The sequence below is a fragment of the Myiozetetes cayanensis genome, unplaced genomic scaffold (assembly GCF_022539395.1).
Source record: "Myiozetetes cayanensis isolate MyiCay16 unplaced genomic scaffold, myiCay2020 scf9, whole genome shotgun sequence".
Lineage (NCBI taxonomy): Eukaryota > Metazoa > Chordata > Aves > Passeriformes > Tyrannidae > Myiozetetes > Myiozetetes cayanensis.
In genome coordinates this window covers 38,113,182-38,132,454 of record NW_026088185.1, presented here as the reverse complement: position 1 = coordinate 38,132,454, position 19,273 = coordinate 38,113,182, and positions in this window count along the sequence as shown.

Genomic DNA, 19,273 nt, shown 5'->3' with positions numbered 1-19,273 from the left:
CGGTTTTGATCCGCTCTCTGCCACGGGTCCCGCGGTGCCCGACCCAAAACACCCCACGGACACGGAGTTAGGGGCGGGGAGCGTCCCGGTGCTGCAGCCCCGTCCCCGGGGGGCTCCGATCCGCCGCTCCGCACCCCCGGCTCGCTGCGCCCCCCGAGCCGACAGCCCCCGAGCAGCCGGTCTGCCGGGGCAAGGGGCTTTGCGGCTCGATTAGGCGAAAAATTCCTAAAATAAAGAGTTGTAAGAAGAAGTAAAAGTCAGTCCCATCGCAGGCGGGTGCGGGGGGCAGTGAGCGGGACTAGGGTAGAGTTAGGCGCTGCCTAATTCATGCTGAGCGAGGTCGTGAGTTTGGGATTGCCAAGGACACGGGGCTGGAGTCGTTGTGACTTTAACCTAGGTAATATATATGGAATATAGATATTCCCTAAATATCTATGTGTAAGTAGATACAGAAGTGTAAATGTCTATGCTATAGAAGGGTTTTTAAATGAAAAAACCCACACCTGTTTATAGTTAGGATTTAACAAGACGCCCCTCTAAATATGCCCACACCTGCTCCCAATTCTCCCCAGAAATCAGCTGCTTCCATCACTTTGCTCAGCGTTTCTGCAGTAACTTTTCTAACAAGTTTAACCCTCTGCACCTGGGGAGAGGAGGATCTGTCCTTCCCGGGCAGCCATTTCGCACCTGCCTCGGCTCTCACCCCCAGCCATGTCCTCTTCCCGCACGTTTGCCCCACTCCTGAGCTCCCCCCGGGTGGGCTCCTGCCCTGTCCGTGGCTCGGTGGGTGACCGGGCAGAGGAGCCCCGTGCAGAGTGAGCGGCTGGAGGGACCCTGCCTGCCTGAGCACGGGCATCCAGGTGGGCTCGGACAGGGAACACGGGAGGGAACGCTTCCAGGGGCTCGGGGGGGCTTGTTTTAAGGGCAGGCTGGAGAGGAGAGAGTTGCTGGATGCTCTGTGCTCCCTGGGTCCGCTGCTTTCCCTGCTCTGCAGGCTCAGGGAAGGAAAGCCAGGAAGCAGGGGAGAAGCACTGAGCACTGTATAGAGACATTCAGAAAAATGTTTGGAATTGGGAGCTCAACGCAGAATATGGAGCTGAAGGAATAATTTTTAACTGGTGGTATCAGTGGGAGGATTTATTAAAAGATTTCACTTCTCCAGGCTCGCAATATTCCAGATCAATAGCTATCTTAATTATTTTAGCTCTGTGCTGCTGCTGGAATTCGTTACTGCTCGTTCTGCTGGGCTCATGTGAGGAGCAGCCAGACCTGTCCTGGTTTGTTCCCTCGGGTTTTGTGGTTTGTGATCAGCCCACTGGGCTGATTTGAACCCAACTTTTTTATTTGTTTGTACAATTGCCCTGTTTTCTACAGCCTTGCTCCTTTGAGGTGCTGATGTGTAAGAATGGAGCCTGCTTGCTCTGTCTGAGTCACACTCGTGTCCCCAGTGCAGCCTGAGCCAGGCAGGGTCTCACTGCTGGGGCAGAGCAGGGCACCTTTCTCCTCCTGGTGCTGATGGATGAGGAGGTTACACCAAGGCACAGTTTTCCCAAACATGCCAGGATTTCCAAACTTGACAGGCAAACGGGGGGTGTTTGCTTGCACAGTCTGTTGTGCTCCACTTGTGACACTTAATTCCAGCTCCATTCGTCCGAGGGCCTGGACGGTGTCACATTGTCCTGGGTGTGTTGTGCTCCGAGTCCCACAGAACTGGGCTGATGTAATTCCCACACGATTCTCCATCAGTGACCTGGGGACAGGGAAGTGTCACACCGTGCTCCAAACCCGCCTCTCCTGAAGATGAATTACTGCAGGCACGAGACCTGTGAAGGAGCTTTATTAGTTTGGGATTGCAATCGGCAACACTTGCTTTTAGTCCTTTGCCTAATTATCCACATTGCACATGTCACGAACACCGGGAGCAGCCAGGAGGAATTTACGTCTGGGGTAGTCAGAGCTGGGAAACTCGTGTTTTATGTGATTTTTACCCTCCTGACTTTCCTTCAGCGGGAGAAATCCCCGGACTGGCTGCATGCAAAAGGCACTTCAGATGCACCTGTAGCTGATTTTTTTATGTATAAGTAAACCCAGCGCTGCATAATCTGCACTTGCTGAAACGTTAGCCCTAAGTAACCTTTGCAGCTGGGGACGGTGCAGAGGGAGATGTTGGTATTCATGAATGTTTTGACATATTTGACATTTCCTATATGGTGTGTTTTCTCTGTTTTCCTGATTTCTTCCTGTCTTTGCTCCCCTGTTTTAGCAGTAAATAGTTGCCTTCGCCGGCGTTGTGGTTTGGAGGCACGAGGGTGGATCTATAGAGAATCTCAAGCTTTATGCATTTTTTTTTTTAATTTCATTTTATTTCAAAGTCTGTGTCTAGCTAAATAATGGGATTATTGCATTTTAATGGGATTAGTGCATTTCCATGGAGTGCAGGGATGACCAGGAGAGCTCGTTTTGACAGAACAGGTGATTTGTGTTCTGGTTCCAAAGCAGCGCACCTGGAATACAGATCTGCGGGATCTGAAGGTGAGGGATGTGTGCACGACTGGAGCTTCCTGGAGATGCTGTGTGAATGTATCTGGTTCATTCCAGCAGTGGCAAGGCAGCCCTGCTGGATCCAGAGAGGAGGTTTGGGGGTGCTCGAGTTCCCAGAGTGATGTTTGCTGCACGACGGGGAAGGTGCCAGGCTGAGTGACTGAGGAGAAATTTGGTTTTGCCCAAGTGTAAACAGCCCATCTCACTGAATGGAGTCAGAGAGCTTCTGATTTTTATCTAAATCTGTGTAATTTTCTGTAAGAACCCAAATCTCACTTGGGAATCTGGGACCTTCATTAGGGTGACAGAATTTCCACAGTGCGATTCAGGTGTTCTGTGCTTCTTCCTCTTGTCCTCCTCAGCTCACTCATTTACAGTTGAGCTGCTTTTGTGAGGTGGAAGAGCTTAATTCAGAGGAATGTTTCTGCTTAGGAGACATGATGTTTGAACAAGTTTTGTGCATGGACACTCAGCTTTCCTGTGTAACCCCCTTGATGGGGCTGGAGCCTGGTCCCCCCTCCACCAGCACGAGGGGTCACTGTGGTGGGTTTTTGGCAGGTGCTGGTTGTGCTGTGTGTGCTGGGCTGATGCTCTGGATTGCGGCACTTCAGCTTTGGAGGTTGAATTAATGGCTTTAATAGGATGCATCTGCTCTACAGCACAGGCAAAAGCTGCTTTTAATGCTTGGTGGGTGTCTTATTGAAGGCACAGGGGCCTGCACGTGTTAAAAAACGGTAAATAAAATCACTTAGCTCATTTTTCCTGACTAATTTGGTTTTCTAGAGAGAGACATATCAACCCAAAATTCCAATTATTCTATCATTTTAATGTTCCATGTGAACTGCACAACACACTGCAACAACCCAGTCAGAACTGCAGACAATGGAACGTAATGCAGGTACAAAACAGAGAGCCAAAAGTCTTTGCTGTGTGCTCCCAGTCTCCAACAGAACTCGAGGAAGTGGCTGGGGTTTGCAGTGCCAGGAAGTGCCCGTGTTTGGGCCCCCAGGGAGCTGCTCCAGCGCTGAGTTGGTAGCTGCTGTGCTGGTCCCGGGCGCGGTGCCGGTGACGCTCGCTGGGTTTGGCGGGGACAGGGCTGGGCCCGCGGCTGGCTCTGCTCTCCGGAGCAGTTCAGGTGCCCACCTCAAACCCAGGCACCCTCCAGCTGCTTCATAAAGAGATAAAGTGAAGCGACAAGCTCTGGAGCTAAACTTAAAAGGCCAAGGATGCGGGGGCTCGGCTGCGGGAGGAGCGAGCGGCCGCCGCCAGCCCCTCTGGAAATGTTCTGTCTCTGGGGAGGGAGCGGCCAGTGAGCCAGGGATGGGCTCAGGTCACGGGTGGGGGGCAGAGCCACTGCTGGAAGAGGATGGGTCTGCTGTTCACATCAAAAGCACAGCCTTTATTTCCACTGGGCTGTGCTGGGCCTGTCTCGGCAGGCAGGGAACAGCTCGACGGTGATGGAGGAAGCGTGGCCGGGGTGGTGGGCAGGGATGCTGCACCCCAGCTCCCCTGGCACAGGGCAGGAGGGCCAGAGCCCACTCCTGTGCCAGGTGTGACTCTGTGCTGCACAGAGGCGGGGGCCACGCTCCTCTGGGGCACATGCAGTGGCTTTTCTGCAGGTGTTTGGTACCTGCAAGTGCAGACATCGCTCCTCTAGCACCACCATGGCTACTCCTGCAGGACTGCTTCTAAAGCTTGCTCTCTGGGACTTGTCTTGCACAGGATGACTTTTTTTGTCCCAAATATTTCTTCTCTTTTTCGTCTTTGTTCACTCTCTGCCAGTCTGCAGAGAAGCTGTGGCTGCCCCATCCCTGGAAGTGTCCAAGGCCAGGCTGGATGGGGCTTGGAGCAACCTGGGATAGCAGAATGAGATGAGCTTTTACCTTCCAACCCAAACCATTCTGGGAGTGTGTGATTCTGTGGTTCTAAAAGTCCTTTCTGTAGCAGCTGTGCCATCATTGCATTGTTGGTAATTCCTTTCAGAGCCATTTAAGTAGTCTGGGATCCTTAGATTTGGCAGCTTTGCTCTCCTGTTGTATGAAATGGCAAACACAAATGTAAGAGCAGGAATCTGCTGAGTCCACAGAATTGGGGCTGGCTGTTCCTCCAAACAGGGTGACTTTGGGGTGGTTGTCTCTGCAGTTGCTTAGTGAGGGTTCAGGACTCTTTCAGGACATGTTTCCCCACAGCTGCCATTAAGCATTTTGAGAGATGAAGTGATTATATGCTATCACAGTTTTTTTCTGGTTTTACTGTAAAATTGGGTATTTCCCTGTATGTGTCCAAGGAAAACGGGCATGATTCTTGAGTGATGTGACTTCCAGTATCTGGCCATGAATTTTTCAACCTTAGACATGTGAGTAAGTGGTATCAATAAACTGCTGTAACTCAGGACTAATCAGCACAACATCATACCATTTCTATTTATATATATATATATATTTACAAAATGTAAATGATTGAGGGTCCCAAAGAATAGAACCCCCAAATCATATATTTATGTAATAAATAATCTACTGTTTAACAGAGAGCACAAAGAAGGACAATGAAACACAGTTGTGCCTATTGCAAATTAAAGTCACATACTGATGTCTTTTTGTCCTGGAAACCTCTGTGAAAATGACTCTGTGCTAATTCCTGAGGATGGAGTTTATAGAACTGAAAGAACTGTTACATTTTTATTTCCTGGCATTTTCTGACACAAACAGATACATTCCATGTGTTCACAACACTTCCATCATCTGTAAGTGAGCAGCAGGGCCACAGTGAGAAATGCACATTCCCTAAAATGCATTTGCTTTAGAGTTGTATTTTTAGCAGATTTGCAAAGCAAGTATGAGTTAATAAAAGTATAAAAAAGATAAAGTTATCAGGAAAAAGATACTGATATTACTGAGGTTGTGCTAAAATGAATCCCAAACATCTGCTCTCTGCCTTTGGTGGCATCTTAGGGCAGAAAGCTGCAGGTTCAGTAAACCAGGGGCTGGAGAGAATCTGTTAGCATTGTGATCCCAGCAATACCTGTGCCATGGAAACCTGGAGCAGGTTCGTTTCCTGCAGTGATCAGAGCACGTACAAGCCCAGAGAACGTTCCCAGGTGTCTGTGCTGGAGTGCACTTCCAGTTTCCAGGAAGAAATCCTGTTGTTTTTATTTGTCCAGCCCCAAATCCTTCAGATCTTAAGTCAGTCTTTAACTGGGATTAATACCATAGTGATCTTTATTTGGGAAAACGGGAAAGTACAATAGGACAAGTTGATTCTCTTGGTGCAGAAGGTGGCATGCTGTGGAATCCCCTGGTTTAGACTGAATTTCAGCTGAGAGCATGGAAATGCAGATGGGAACATGCTGGAACCTCTGATGTAGTGTCTAACAAAATCCTGTTTGAAAGAGAACTCGAGAAAGGGCTGGCTGGGAGCACTTTCCCAACCTTTAAGGTCTTTTCCAACCTTAATGTTTCCAGGAAAATGAAGCTGGCCATGTGCTCTGAGGTGAAGGGGTGAGAGGGAGCAGCCTGGGCGGGGCAGGGGAAGGCAATGCCGAGCAGCCTGTTCTGGGGGTTGTATTTGTGAGAGAGTCAGCATTAACATTTCTGTCATTTCCTACCATTGCTCGTGCTCGTTGCAGGGTTGTTTCCTGCACCTCTCCTGCCTTTTCCAGGAGCTGGTGGCTCTGAAGTGCAGCAGGTGATGACAATGAGTGTGTCACAACCGTCAGTGGGTGACACTTGCCTGTTTAACCCGAGCGGGCTTTGCCAGGTGCTTTTCCATGGATTCTGTTTGGTCAACAGACTCTTTGAATGGATATTCCTCAGGATCTGATTCGAATGAGGAAAAACAATTCAGGTGTGGCCGCTATTAGCTCATGGAGAGCACTCGCTGCCAACTCCTAAACCCCTTGGAAAACTGCTTTTTAAATGCAAGTGTTAACGTGGCTCCGAGCGCGTTGCGGCAGAAATGGATAATTTCACTCGCTGCCATTTGAAAAGACCCGTTTTCAAACCCCGCTCGAGTTGCAAACAGAAGTGATCTTGAGAGTCCTCCTAATCCCTCCTGGATATCCCTCTGTTCCATAAATACTAACCCAACCTCTCTGCCACACGGCTTGGCACGGCGAGGCACAATTGGCAGCTCTCGCACCGGGAGGGCTGGGAGCGGGCGAGCAGATGTGTGCTAAGTCTGCTCCATGGTGCAGGGCACAGCTGTGCGGGAGGCTGGCACGGCACATGGACCATGGGCTTGGCTCCAGTTCGCAGCTCCTCCAGCCTGGCATCTCGGAGGCGGTAGGACGTGTAAAGGTAAGGGATCAGCCCCTGCTTTTTCTTTGCGAATTGCGGCGAGAAGAGATGATGCTGCAGAACTGTCTTTAATGAGCGTGTTTTGCATAAACAGTCGTGTTAGAAGTAATGGAGAAAAAAGGAGCAGTTGGTCATGTGAAAAGTATTTCTTAATTAAGCTGGAGAAACATTGCAGAGAGCTGAAAGCTGTGGTTTTTGTCAGGAGGGCGCTGGGAATGGCTCACTCCAGTGCAGGGGATGCTCTGCTGGTCCCAAACACCGACGTGCTCCTTTAACCCCTTCTCTGAGCACAGGGGGGACATCCTGCCTGGGTGGGGCTGAGGGGACAAGATTCCATGGTGTGTTCATTCCCTTCCCTGTGGTGTTTAATCTCCACACACCAGCAGAGCACAGAGCCTGAGCACCGAGAGCACCAAGGCCTGAGCACGGGGACTCCAGCCTGTGGTGCTTTTGTGCTTGGTGGACAGGGCTGGAATTCTCTCAGCTATTCACACACCCCAAGTGGATCCTGGGTCTTTGGTCAGTTTTAAGTGGATACCACGTCCCTGCCATCCCCAGAAGGGTGGCAGGACCTAGCTGGTGGTGGCTGAGGTTGGTGCTGGAGCGGCAGCGCTGCCAGGGGAGGGCAGATGCTCAGGAGCAATAGCACCTCTGTGTCTGCAGCCCTTCTGCTGGTGCTGGCAGCTGCTGTGGCACAGGGGAGAGCAGTACCTGACCTGCTCCTGGAGCCAGGCTGAGCTCAGGACCCTCGGGCTGGACCTGCAGCTCCCGTTGCTGGCTCGGTGCCGTTCATGTCCCCCGTGTGTTACGGTGTGTGACTTCATCTGCGGGCTCCTCTGCCCTCTGAGGTGTCTGCAGAGCCGATGACCTTTGCAGGAATGTGTCTTAGCCAGAGCTGCTGCAGGATGGCTGCGCTTCCAGCCCCTTCCCAGACAGCCTTGGCTGGATGATTTCTGCCTTTTCTGGGCTTTTGGGGTTCTTTGGTTTTATCTTTCCCCAGGTAAAGCTCATTGGAAGCCAAGATGTGTGACTTTTCTTGGCAGCACTGGCTCTAGAGCATAGGGCAAGTTGGGTTGGGTAGAGGCAGGAGATGAAGAAAATATCCCAAATAACCCCCCACTCCCATCCTTCCTGCAGGGGCAAACCAGCACTTGCTGTGCTGCCAAAACAAGGTGTTTTCCCCAATAAGATGGGGAGAAAAAGTGCCTTTTCTGTGGCTTAGGGAGGTATTTTTCCCTGATTTTAATCAAGCAAGTTAACACTTGGATAAAGGGAAAGCTTTCCTTTCAGTTGTCTGTCTGTGTTTTAATTTTAGTTTTGCCTGCCATGGCAGGAGTTAGTCTCACGTGTCAGAGGCTGTTTCCACAATTATGGTTTGCCTAATGGTCCTTTTGTTATAATTCATAGGCTAATAGAAGTCAGAGATGGAAAAGACCTGTTAGATTATGGAGTCAGTGCCCTGCAAATGCAGGATATAATCTCTGAGATAGAGGATGTATCAGATATTATTAAACAGATTTTACACTTGATCTTCACTAAATTATGGTTCGGAGTCATTCGGTCCCTCGAATGGTGCAATAACAATGGCTTAATTTCGGGGTTTGGGAGAGCAGATCTGTATTTAAGTTTACCATTTGGCATTTCTCTGCCTTGCCTCCAGATGAGCCTGATTTCCGAAGGGAAGATTAGAGATTGCCACCAGACAGCAGTGAGGGGAAAATAAAATCCACCACATATCTCTAAAAAAGCCCTTCTGTTTTCCTGGGTAGTGTAGATATTTTCCAGCGTAACATATCAAGTTTTTAGGATGAAGAAAGCTGAAGAAGGAGAAAATCCTCATCAGTATAAGCATCAGCAGCAAATGTTTAAGAAACCCAGCTGGCCTGGCTTTAGTGTTGAGCTGAGCTCTGAATGTCTCTGGATTTGGGCACAAGAGAACTTAAAATATTAAGGGAGGCTAAATTAAAACAAACAAACAAAAAAGCTAACTAAAAAATGCACAGAGGATAAACCTGCACAGCTCTGTCTTAATGATTTCCTGTTGAGATGATCAGTTTGAGAGAGCAACCACCCTGCCCAAGTGCAGGGAGCAGGAAGGGACCTGTGGGGCACTGGGGACGCTCAGGCAGGCACTGCCTGTTTTAGTTACCTTGTGTTCCAAGGATTTGGATCTTAGGAGATGGGGATTTTCTGTTCTACTTCTTTCATTGGCTCCCAGAATGGTCTGAGTTGGAAGGGACCTTAAAGCTCATCAGGTTCCACCCCCTGCCATGGGACATGCTCCCAGGGAGGAATTCCTTCCCAATCTCCCATCTCTCCCTGCCCTCTGGCAGTGGGAAGCCATTCCCTGTGTCCTGTCCCTCCATGCCTTGTCCCCAGTCCTTCTCCAGCTCTCCTGGAGCCCCTTTAGGCCCTGCAAGGGGCTCTGAGGTGTCCCTGGAGCCTTCTCTTCTCCAGGTGAACCCCCCAGCTCTCCCAGCCTGGCTCCAGAGCAGAGGGGATCCAGCCCTGGAGCATCTCCATGGGCTCCTCCAGACTCTCTCCAACGAGTGAGTTTCCTATTTTTCACTTGTTAATTTTCATGTGACTGCCTAGGAGAATAGATAGGATTGCTGTGCAGGTGGCCCCTGCTCTGCCTTCAGCTCCTGCTCCGTTTAACAGCCCTTTTCCCCACTCCTGGGTGTGCTGAGGTGTTTGGACAATGCCCCGGTGTGTGATGAGCATCTGACTCTGTGTCTCAACCTGTCAGCTCCACGCGACTGCCAGTGAGGTCTGGGTTCCTCCTCGTTGTTTGAGAAGGCCTGGAGAAGTAGTCCTTGTTTGAGGGGGGTAAATTAAATGTCTTTCCATCTGTCACTTCTATGAACTGATGTAAAACACAGTGAGGCTGTTCTGCTGCCTTCAGAAGAACTCAGGAAAAGGACTGGTGCTGTTTTGAGCAATATCTTCCTGCTTTGGGATAGCAGGGGAGCCACCCCACAGTTTGGGAAACATGTGGAAAAATAAGAGCTGGAATGGGGTTTTGATTTAAAAGGCTGCACTTAAAATGTGGACAGGCTTTGTTGACTTGGAGAGTGTAATTAAAAGATGGGTAAGATTTCCTCCAGGGCACAGACCAGGTGCAGTTCTTCAGGTTCGAAAAATTGCCTTTTCTTCTTGAAGTTCTCCATTGGTGGCATCTTGATCAAACCCCATGACATGTTTAAAGGTACCCACCCTCTTACTCCTGACTCTGAGCTCTGGGTTGTGCCCTGTCTTGGTTGCTGCTCCCAGCCCACCTTCTGAAGGGCTCTTGCACTAAACCTGTGGGGCTCTCAGTGAATCTGCTGTCAGTTGTTCTCAGATCTCCCTTGCAAGAGGCTTCCCCTGCAGGGCGTGCGAGGAGCCCTCGGCAGTGCTGACACGGTGAGAAGGTGGAGGTGTCCAGGCTGCAGCCACGGCGTGAGGGATGGGATCAGCTGAGGGCTGGAGCCTCACGCCCTGCCCGTGGACTCTGGGGAGTGGCTGGGGCTGCCTCCTCTTGTTAGGTTCCTTTTGGGACGTAGTTTGACTGCGAACTGCGTTTGATTACGTAAAATGAATATACGGCATAAACCTGACCTCGGAGTTATTTTCAGTGCTGCTCTCGTCGGCTCTTCCTATAATTAATTCCCTGTGTAATATCTCCCTAAGGGAGTCGGGCCCTTCTGCTGGTGAAAACAGTCGTCATCAAATATGTGGGAAAAATTGGAACACAAACACGAGCGCTGCAAAGGCCGAGCAGCGAGTTCTGAGATTCTTGGATGGAATTGTGGGAGTAGAAATTATTGCAGCAATAGTTTTATGTACTTTTGAACCTCATGCACCTCAAAAGAGACATCTATAACATACTATTTTAGAGCATTTTGCTTCCTGGGGCTGTTACTGCGGGAACCCTGCTGAGCCCAATGGCTTTGTCAGGAAGAGAACAATGCAGTAGTGTCTCCTGAGAGTTATATTAAGCACCAAAACCATTATATATATTGAAATGCAATTGTTAAAACAACTTGATGAAACCTTTTCTCTGAAAAGGGAGCTGAGGCTGTTGGTCCCTGTGCCCAGACGTGTCAGAGGTGCCTCGTTAACAGGAGATGTTCCTGCTCTAGTGGAAGGTGTCCCTGCCCATGGCTGGGCAGGGAATAAGAGGAGCTTCCAACCCAAACCAGACTGGGTACACAGAGTTCTCCACCATTCAGAGACTCAAATTTCATGCATAACTATGCCCATTGTTTATGAAAATGTAAACTTCTCATCCTGGCTGGCTGGATGAACAAACAGAAGGACTTTTTAAAATGCCCACTGGTTTTGAGGCTCTCCCCTAGTTGCTATGAAGTGCTTTGATTTTTTTCATACCGAGGAGTTTGTTTATAAGTGTGTTATTTCCCATACAAAGGGAATCTGTGGTGCTGCTTTTCCCCTCTTCCCTGGTTTGCCGTTCCTGCGCTGGCTCTGCACAGTGACGAGGTGACAGCGAGGGAGGAAGCACAGAAAGGCTGAGGCAGTGCTTTACCTCATATCATAAAATGATGGTTTTCCCGCTCAGTTGGAAAAATGTGCTCGGGGGGCAGGGATGTGCACGGCACAGAAAGGGTGTTCCACATCCTGAGCACATTGCCCCTGTAGCAGCGACGCTTACGGAGCCTTCACGGTGCCCTTTACCTGTCAAACTGTATCGGATCTGAGTTCTGCTCCTCGGGCTCTGTGAGAAGCTTTAAAAACAATATATGAAATATGCCTGGAGGAGGGCAAAACACGGGGAGCCAGAGTTCCTGGAGCATTAACAGGGGAAAAAGTGATGCGTGTCCTGCAGCCGTCGGTGCTCCCCCACCGCGGCCGCGCGTCGGGGCCGTGTGTGCCCGGCAGGGATGGCAGGCTGCGGCTCTGGGGTCACAAAGAACACGTTTTTCCCCTTTTCCTGAATCCCTCCTGGACAGACATTTACGGCTCAGGTGCTGGAATGCAGTGAGGGCTCTCTCAGGATGCCCGTGTCATCGCAGAGTGGCACCCCTGGAAGGCGTGTTTGAAGCTCTAGAATGGCTGGGGGGTGTGAAGATGTGAAGGACATGGGTGGTAAAATTCGTTAGATCTTCAATGCCAGCTCTAAAAGAACAGATCCTCCTGAGCAGCCCAGTCCCACAGCTCTCTGGGGAGAAAAATAACAGACTAGGAAGGACTAAGAGTGGGAATTAACACTCTAGCTTGGAGTTTAATTGTATTTATTAACAGGAAAAGGGGTTTCTTTTTTTTTTTTTTTTAATGTGAACTTGAAGCCAAAAATCTGAGAAAAAAACTTCTATAAAAAGTTTGTGTTCTCCTCACACACATACAAGTATCAGGAGTGAAAAGCAGGATGAGTGCACAGTGTAGGATAGTTCCAATGTCTCTATTCCTTGCACATGGAGAGCAGTCAAGGCTGATAAGAAAAAAAATCACAACCACAAGCAAGACTTGAAGTCTTGCTTCAGGTGCAGCACTTTTCTCCAACCCAGTATCTGTTTGCAGTACTCATGACAAAAACCTTCATTTTTTGATGCCATTAAGTGAGATCCATGTCTTTTTTTCACTGTTCTTAACTAATTTTACAGTAGCAATTGCTGCTCCATGCAGAAGGCAAAAAAATCTGACTAATGAGAGATTCCAAGTCCAGGTTTCCAAAGGGCATTCGCTGTAAACATCTACAAGTCAAAAATAATTAGGCACAAATTACAGAAAAAATACTTCTGAAGACTTCTTAATTTTTGGGCTGAGAAGTGAGGAAATGTTGTCTGCACAGACAGGGCTGTGGCACAGGGGCTTGGAGATGAGACTGCACCACTTGCCTGGCAAATTTATGGCCTGGCTGCCTCCTTTCTCTCAACAGAAAAGGATAGAAATTAAATTATTAGTTACTTTCATGATTTTAATTTATTTTTAAAATCAGTGTTTCAGTTGCTGCAGCAGAAGTTATGGTATAGAGATGATGATCCACCCTGTGATCCTGCAGTGAGCAGGGTCGGTGCTGGAGCCCCCCAGAGCTCTGCCAGCCCACGGCTGACTCCTCCAGTTCAATCATTGTAGGAAAGTCCTTCTTGGAAATCAAACCAGCTCCTACCTACAGTGAATATTCAGGGAATAAATGCACAAGCTTTATTTAATTACACTGAATCACAGAATGGTTGGGGTGGGAAGGGAGCTCAAACCTCATCCAGTCCCACCCCTTGCCAAGAGCAGGGACACCTTCCACTATTCCCAGGTTGCTCCAAGCCCCTCCAACCTGGCCTGGAACACTTCCAGGGATGGGGCAGCCAGTTAGGACTTGGCTTGTGGGTCTCACCTGCTGGGTTTGAAGAGCAGGTGAATGGGCAGAGTTGTTCTTCCCAGTAGGTACCTGATCATCATCCAGAAGGATTCGATGGTTTATTCCCACTGACTGATGGGACCAGGAATCCAAGTGCTCTCCCTCTTTGGCCTGTCAGAATAGGTTATCTGCAGTGACTAGATGAACTAAATACTAATCCATGTCTAGCTTTAGAATGCAAATGTGAGTTTCAGTTTTACCCAGTGCTCTGCCACAGTTGGATTAAACCCCACAGCCCAACCCACAGTGGATCCACTCCCCCCCTTGATACTTAAATAATTCATCCCATTGACAGTGCAGCCCCTGCTTGTTGCAATTAGTTTTGAGAGGAAGCCTGGTGTAAACTAACCCTGCTCTGGTGCACATCACACCTGTGGCTCTTCCACTCACAGGTAGTTCTCAGCTTGGCTGGTGAATATGGAATTGGTGTTCCCAGAGCCTCTGGGGCTTTCATCTCGGGTAGTGCTGCTCTGAGGCACAACCAGGAGCCTTTCAATCTGCAGGCAGGGCTTGCTGTGTGGCAGAGCCCCTCGCCCAGCCACCGCTTCCTGCTGCCAGAACACATTTAATACTTCTGCTCCATAAAAGATCATTTCTTTCCAGGGAGAATTAACGCAAACGGAATGAGAACGGTCCATATGTATAACCCATGCACGGTTATTCCTACAATTACAAGTAAGAGAGTGATAATTACCATGGCAATTTGTTTCTTTATGGATGAGATTTCTTCAAATAGATGCAGGAATATCTCCTCTCTGTCTCTGTATCCTTATGTTTAGCTTTTCTCCGAGATAAAGGTTCCACGGCAAACATTTTAAGGAAATTGATGGTGCTTACAGGAAAGCCTCGTTTTTAAAAGTGTTCTGATGTTTTTCACTAGTCATAGAACTATCTAAATAAAAAAAAATTGTCCTTAAGAGTTCCCAAATCATATTTAATAGCCAGGGGGGCTGTTGGGAGGTAACCAAATGAGGGAAAAGTATCCAAGTGCGTCATCATCCTGCTGGTTGGGATGAACGTGGGTTAGCAGCAGCTGAAAGCTCCCAGGGTTATTCCAGGGGTGATTCTGTGGTGTTGGGGACCTGCTGAGCTTGGCTTTAACCCTCCCCTGCAGGGGAAGGTGCTGCCTTGGTCACCTGCAGACCATCACCACCAGGTGCTCTTAGAGATTGCCCTCTGCTTCCCTGCTAACCCCCCCTGCCTGGTTCTCTCCTGGCCCCAAAAAAACATGATTAGTGCCAAAAGAAAAGTCAGGTTTGCCCACACAGGGGCCAATGGGATGTAGAAGTGGTTATTTACCAGAGGAATTGATTCATCAAGTGAATTAGTCAGTAAAGATGGCCAAACTAATTGAATCACATGTTTTAACAAATGGAATCTGACTGGCTTTATTGTGCCTGGTCATGGGACCAGCAGTGGCTCAGCCTTCTGATGTTGGTTCCCCTGCTTAGTTGCTTGGTGAGAGAAATTTGAATTTCTGCATCCCCTCCTGGATTTTACTCTTTGCTCTTGACTCTGTAGAAATCAGCATTGTGTTCTTTAGTTCACAACAATCCTAAAATCACCTTCTCGCTCCTGACAACTCCCTGAGAGGAGGGGGGAGCCGGGTGGGGGGTCAGGCTCTGCTCCCAGGGAACAAGGGACAGGATGAGAGGAAACAGGGGAGGGGAAATAGGTTGGATATCAGGGAAAGTTTCTTCATGGAAAAGCTGGTCAAGCCCTGGCACAGGGCTCCATCCCTGGAGGGATTTAAAAGTGCCACATGGATGTGGCACTTGGGACGTGGGTTAGTGGTGGCCTTGGCAGTGCTGGGGGATGGCTGGACTCGATGATCTTAGAGGTCTTTTCCAACCTAAACCCTTCTGTGATTGCAGGATTTATAATTGGTAGGAATTGCTTTCTCTTGGCCTGTTATATATTTTAGAAGTGATTTTTCTCTTTGTTGTTCGAATCTGGTTCTGATTTCCTTAAAGATTTTCAGTAGATTGTATCTCCAGTAAGACAAATCTGTTAGGTCAACTTTGATTACATTGGAGAGACATATTCCATTATATAATTCACTGGGGTCTGCACTACTCTTAAAGGAAAATATAAAGCTCCCTCAAATGTCAGAGTTTGATGGATTCAAAATGCATCCCCTCCAAACTCCATTAGGCCTTCTAATCTTTAAAGCTCTTCGTGTTCCTCCCACCCAGGGTCCTGTTCCATGTTGGGGGCACTTCTGCCAGGAAACACTCTGGGCAGGGTAATCTGCTTCCATGATCTGCCTGGGATGGATGTCACCTTCTGCACAAGGGAGGGAAACTTCTTAGGGAATATCGAAGTGGCTTCTTTCTTTCATTTAAGCACGACCAACTGTTTTGTATCAAATGTTTAATACAAAGTACAAAACTATAAAATTGTGTGTGCAGAGCAGCCAGTATCAAAAGGCATGTTGAGGTGAAGCTGTGACTAAATCTTAACAAAACAGGGGAAAAATACTTGTCTTTGACACCTTTGCTTTGGTTCTGATTTAGTAGGAGGCTAACAATAAAAGAGAAGCTGAGCTTTGATTGCAGCGTTCTTCTGTTTATTCCACACAGAATTTAAATTGGTCACTTTTACAGTTCTGTTGGGCAGAACTGAAAAGTTCCACGTGGTTTGTCACGGCTGCGTTTTGGATTTTCTGGGCTGAGGAACAGAATCCCAGGCTGGTTTGGGCTGGAAGGGACCTCGAAGCCCACCCTGTGCCAGCCCCTGCCACGGGCAGGGCCCCCTTGGCCCCGAGTCCGTGGCAGACGCTGCCCACGGCACCGTGAGCAGAGCCTGGGGAATAACCGCGGTTCCGACTGCTTGAACTTCTGCGAGGAGCAGCGTTTTGTCAGCAGCTAAATCTGTTCCCGGTGTGAACTGCCAGCTCCTCGTGTTGTATAATTACCCAGTTCAGAATGGAACTCGGAGCTGAAAGTTACAGAACAGCTTGAGCCCCTGTTCTCCTCCAGACAACTTGTGCTTCAGCTCAGCCACAGCCCAGGCGTGTTCTTACGACAATTTTTCACCCGCTCCGGGAGGGATAATTTCCCCACTGAGACGTGCATTTCTTGTCCCTTGGGCATTGTCTAATGCTGTGGGTGTGACTTGGTGACATCCACGGGGACAGACCTGGGATTCTCCGTGGTTGCCACTCCTGCAGCTCAGGAAAGGGTGGGGAGGGACCGTCCTCTGCGAGGCCATCCCTGGTCCAGTCACGGTTGTGGTGGATCGAGGGAGCATAAATGAGTTATGGAATCAATGTCTCTGGCATTGCAAGCAAATATCCCCATTTTTGGCGTGGTTTTTCTAGGGTGGGGGTGTGCAGTAGTAGTGTTCTGGTGTATTAATAACAGCTCTGCTCCTGTCTCCACTGCTTCCTGCTACTTCTTTCCTCTTCCTAATGCCCATTCCCCGTCCTGTAACCTCTCCCTGAATAAAAGGAAGAAACAGTTCCGTGAGGCGAGCGTTAAAAAGGCTTTTTTCCTCTCAGTTATGAAATTTGTCAAATTACAGAGGGGTTGTGTAAAGGTGCCTGACTATGTAAACTCCATCCTGGAGCCTTCATGTGGACCAGAGCCTTGTTTGAGCTCTGTGCCCAAGAGTGAATTCCACTCTAGATGTTATTAAAAGTTTCTGTACCTAACTGTGGCATGGCTAACAGCAAATGATCACTTAAATCTCCAAAGTAATAAAGACAGATAAATTACAGGAATGTGAAAATCTGTGCTTCTGCAAAAAAAAAAACCAACCCAACCCCTGTTCTATTTGCATTGCATCTGACCCCCAAATACTCTTTCAGAGCTGAGCTGAAACTTGGTGTGAATTAAACCATTCCAGGGAATTCAAGCCGTGAATTGTGGTGCTTGAGAAGAAACACAAAAATATCCTAAGTGGTAAAACCACGTGGCATTTGCTCTGCCTGAAATCCTTGTGGCTTCTGAGCTGGAAGCTGGAAATGCTGGTTATCCCCCTTTCCAGGAGTTATGTATCACTGGGGCACACGACTGAGAGGCATCTGCTGATAGGCAGCGTATAAAAGGCTGATAAATCACAAAAAAGACATACTTTTATGTGGGGGAAAAAAATGCATTCAGCATTTTTTCCCAAGTAAAGTATGCAGAAAACCTGCTTAAATGGAGCATATAATTTTTAATGAATCAGACCCTTTCTCCTAGGAAATGAAGCAAGTATGATAAATATGATGGAAACTGGTGAATATCGAGGGTCTGGTAATCAGATCAGATTGGGAATCCACCTGAGGGTTTGTGTGAAAGGTAGTAGCTCAAAAGGATTAGTCTTTAGACCTGCAGACTTTGAGCAATGTGGGATCAATTGAAGAAATTTGACTGTAATCAATTAAGAAAAAATACTGCTGAAACTAGGGAGGTCCTGGAGGCACAAAGAGAAAGATGTGAGTGATTCAGTAAACCAAGAGCTCAGTGCCTTCAAAATTTATTTTTGAGGAATTCAGGCATTACTTTTTTGGGAATGCCCACCCTGCAGTAAAACTCCCCTTATCTGATTTCTTTCACTTGACTGAAATTCTCGTGTTTGCTGAGCACAAACAACACCAGTTTTAGAAATCCCAGTGAGAGGAAATTCTCCCACTTCAGACCTGGAGCCCACGCTCTGGAGGAGTCAGCAGTTCTGCAGGTGTTTGTCCTGGCTCAGAGGCACCAGGCAGGGCTGTGGCCATCCTTCCAGAGGCGATGGAAGGGGAAAGTGCAGGCATTCGAAAGCAGGTCTAAAATGAGCAAGCAGTAAATCCAGAGACGAGCTTCGAGCTCCTGAACGTGGGTGTTTTGAGTTTCCCACGTTTGTAAATGCCCTGGCCTGGAGCTCTGGGACAGAAAACAGGTGAATGTAAAAATTAAGTTTATTTTCACCTGTATGAGTACATTTCCTTTGGTTCCAGTAATCAAACATACCAAAACTCCCAAACAGTGGCATTCCTGCTACTCCCCTTTGAGCACAAAGAAGATCAGAAGCATGTGAGATGCATCCACAAAATTTACTGTAACTGTCTGCTGTCCATGGGCAGGGTGGTTCCATTTTCCCCACTCACCTAAAAGGGATATTTTCTAATACCAATTCCCCACACTTTAATCATTTGTCACTTAAAATTTCCCTTACCATGTACTTACTGCATTTTTCTTTGGCATTTTCTAAAATCCTACACTCTATGGAAACTCTTTGGCTTTTATGGCTTCTCTTTATGATTATTTCTCTTTCCAAGATGAAATACTTGAATGGGAGTTTTAAAAGGGTGAGGTACTTTCACCTGCCTTGCTGAGGTTCTGGTATCTTTGGTGGCAGAGCAGCAGGGTGTCATTCTGTATTTTAATTTATCTCTCATGGGTATTTAATTAAGCATTTTTCCTGGGAAGATGGGGCTTTCTGGGAGGGTTTCCCTGTGAAAAGGCTGTTAAAGAACTGTAATACTTCTAAGAGAGTGTTCATGAGACCGGGCCATATCTGAATCAGCTGTGGCTCAAGGCTTAGGGAATTGATGTAGATGTGAGAGATCTTTCATGATTCCATCTCTTTCTCTCACAATCTGCATCTTTTCCAAACTTTGCTTTGAAATACTTGTGAAGTCATTAACTGAGTGTCCTTGAAGTGGCAAACAATGTACTGATGTGTCATGAGACAGTCAGACTGTCTGGGGAATATCTACCTGTGTTGTTTCAGTTGAAATTTAGAGGTGTTTGACCACACATCTGGAGGTGTTCAACTAAAAATCTGAAGCCTGAACTGTCTGAATTTCACAGGTGTCCGTGGACTTGGACCAGATTCACTTATTTAAAGGCACTGGTTGGCGCTGACTGCAGGGTGGAGGAGGATGGATTGTGACACACTGGCCATGCAGGTGAGCTCTGCCAGGGCACTCACAGGACAGCAGCACATGTCAAGGGCTGGAACACCCGAACAGGAAGCCACAGTGAAAGTGATGGAGAGAGGATATTTTTATAATGAAGATTTAATGAGGACTTGGCTGAGCATTAAATCAGATTTGGTGGTGGGGGAGTTTTCATGCTTCTGGAGAATTCAGACATTCTTTTGATTAGAG